This window comes from Ruditapes philippinarum, unplaced genomic scaffold, assembly GCF_026571515.1.
Source record: "Ruditapes philippinarum isolate M1 unplaced genomic scaffold, ASM2657151v2 ctg240_1_1_1_1, whole genome shotgun sequence".
Lineage (NCBI taxonomy): Eukaryota > Metazoa > Mollusca > Bivalvia > Venerida > Veneridae > Ruditapes > Ruditapes philippinarum.
The window spans coordinates 162,436-164,975 of NW_026865789.1; the positions used below are offsets into that span (position 1 = coordinate 162,436).

At 30.4% G+C, this 2,540-nt stretch overlaps 1 long non-coding RNA gene across 5 annotated transcripts in view; it reads left to right on the plus strand.

Moving 5' to 3' along the window:
- The first annotated feature begins 224 nt into the window (after window positions 1-224).
- The window catches only part of LOC132730331 (uncharacterized), a 29,918-nt gene continuing 27,602 nt past the window's right edge, over window positions 225-2,540 (plus strand). For 2 of the 5 annotated variants that reach the window (XR_009625744.1, XR_009625746.1), the window contains exon 1: window positions 225-2,336. This is a non-coding gene — a long non-coding RNA (uncharacterized LOC132730331). The remainder of the gene's footprint in view (window positions 2,337-2,540) is intronic. The other 3 variants (XR_009625747.1, XR_009625748.1, XR_009625745.1) reach the window with 3 other exon arrangements.

Consider the following 2,540-nt stretch of genomic DNA (forward strand, 5'->3'; position numbering starts at 1 on the left):
TTAATTACAAAAAAAAGAATTAAGAAAAAGGATTATAATATTTGTATGTAAAAACTGTAGCAGTGACAAGGAAAAGCAAATGGAATAAAGAAAACATTAATACAGTAATGGTGTACAGATCCTATGACAATATTACCATTTTTACAGAGAAAATATTCATGTGATTCCTTACTGTTTAACCGTTTCTAAAATAATTTTAATAAATGTACATAGCTTTTTTGACTGCTTCTCTGAAAAATTCAAATCGCCCTTACATTTTTTGGAAGTCAAAATATCTTTGTCGACGTCTTGCCTTTGAATCAATATAGTTGGCATTCAGTGATTTCTCCTTCCACTGATAAGAAAAAGCTATACTTTTAAAACATTATAAGATCTATTAAAAAACATTTTTTTTTTTGCTTTCTAAAAAGACAAAGAACAACAACAACAAAAATTCTGCCATCAACATTCTTTCTTTCCTTTTGGAATAGCCTTCCTCTAACTGTTCAGTCTAACCCAGTCTAAATTAATGTTCATCTTTACTGAGAGGCTTGACCAATTTTACAAATTCTAAATTGCACGCTATGTCATTTAAATTAATACTTGTAGAACTTTTATTCTTTTATCTTTTTAATTTGCATATAAATTATGTCTTTTATTAACAGTTGTTCCCTGACAACGCGCCTGCTAGTCATAACCAGAATTAATTGTCAAGTTGTAGATGTAGATATATAATTCATTGTTCCCATGAATTGCAAGACGGGCCTTAAATTTGATCACCTTTTACGTTCCTCCGCTGCAAAATGTAGGGCTTATGAGAGTTGCCCATACTGTTTGGATTTGTCAATCAATATATTTACCTTATGAATAAACTATTTCTAAAATCAATTTTAACGTTAAAATAAGTATTTAGACATCTATACTTTGTTCTGAGATCTTCAGAATGATTGTGTTTATTTATGAATTACGTCATAATTAGACCGAATATTTCATTCAGCTTCCGCGTATTGAAACTACTTTCAAACTAATCATATCATATAAAGCATGTTAAAGGTGTCTAACTTTTTAAAATAGCAAATAATTAAATTGTTACATTAATTATTCATATCAAAATCGAAACTTTTTGTATCAACATTTATAACGATACATTACTGTTGTCAGGCGTATGAATTCTACGCGCATTAATTTCGTTGTGACGCACGGATAACTATCCGCCCAAACGAACACACTCGACATTCCAGAAAGGAACGCCGACAGCTGAGGATGGAAAATTAGACGCCATTTTGGAAAAATACGTATCGTAGATTTCTTTTTATATTTAAACTCTTAGGAGAGAGATATTTTGTTAAAATGAAGGTTTTAAGTAAAGAAGGAAAGGATAATTTGACTGTTAAATCGGAATTAGGCGGTGCTAAAGTGTTACGAAAACTTATTTTAAAAGCTGAAAAACGAAAATCGTATGCTGAAAATTTTCATATTTACGCAGTATTACAATCGACAATACGGAGGTTAAAGTTAGATACTAAATCGTTGAAAGTGATTCGAAATTGTAAATTTGGAAACTCTGAAGATAAAGGAATGAATCAAAACAGTAGATCTATAACTTGTGTTCAAAATTCAGTCATAAATATTTACGATATTCATGATCATGATGACGATAAAGACCCACTGAATTTAAATACATTTTTTGAGGAGTTGAACAGTAGATGACATACTGGGACGCAAGTTGATGTAGATCTATTTATTTTCGTTATGTTGATGTTATATATTTTTTAAATTGAATTAAGCCAGAAAAGAAGTAAAATTCTAAAATTGTACTTGTGATCCTGTGGGTCATTTATCCAGCAGGGTCCAAGTAAATTTTGCTGGCAGAGGAATCAGGTTTTTTGATTCATCATTGGTCATTTATGACATTCTTTGAAGCACTGAGATTCATAAGGTTATAACACATGCTTTCAATAGTATTTGATTTAAGTTTTCTAAGGATCAGTAAAGATCGGGTAAAGATCAGTAGTTTTATTGTTTTAGAGCAAATCGTTTTAGATAGTAATAGCTGATTTAGATATCCATATTCTCAAGCAGTTTATGAAAAGTGAACTTTTGCATGTAATTGACAAAAGGGTAAATTTTTGTTGGTTGTCCCACAACACTTGTTTTAAAATGACTAACAAAATTTAAACTACAGGTGGAGAGCCCTTTAGGCATCTCGAATCTAAATAGACATCTAGATTCTATGTGTGGCTCTGTGGTAGAATGTGGAATAGAATCAAGGTATTTGATGTTTCAGGGACAGCAAATTGGTAGCATTGTGATTGTATCCTCTTGATTTTAAGTTGATATGTCTTGATTCAAGGATGGTAAATTCCTTCTTATATGATGATTTGTATTTTACTTAAATAAAGTTAAGTTTCTTAACTTATAATAATTTTAGCATTGTTGTGTTTGATACTTCCTTGTGTAAAAGAAAATATCATTTGCAGATATGATCAGGTGAAAATTGCTGTACATATGTTGAAGTGGCAATGTAAACTTCCTTTTGTAAAAGAAAATATCATTTGCAG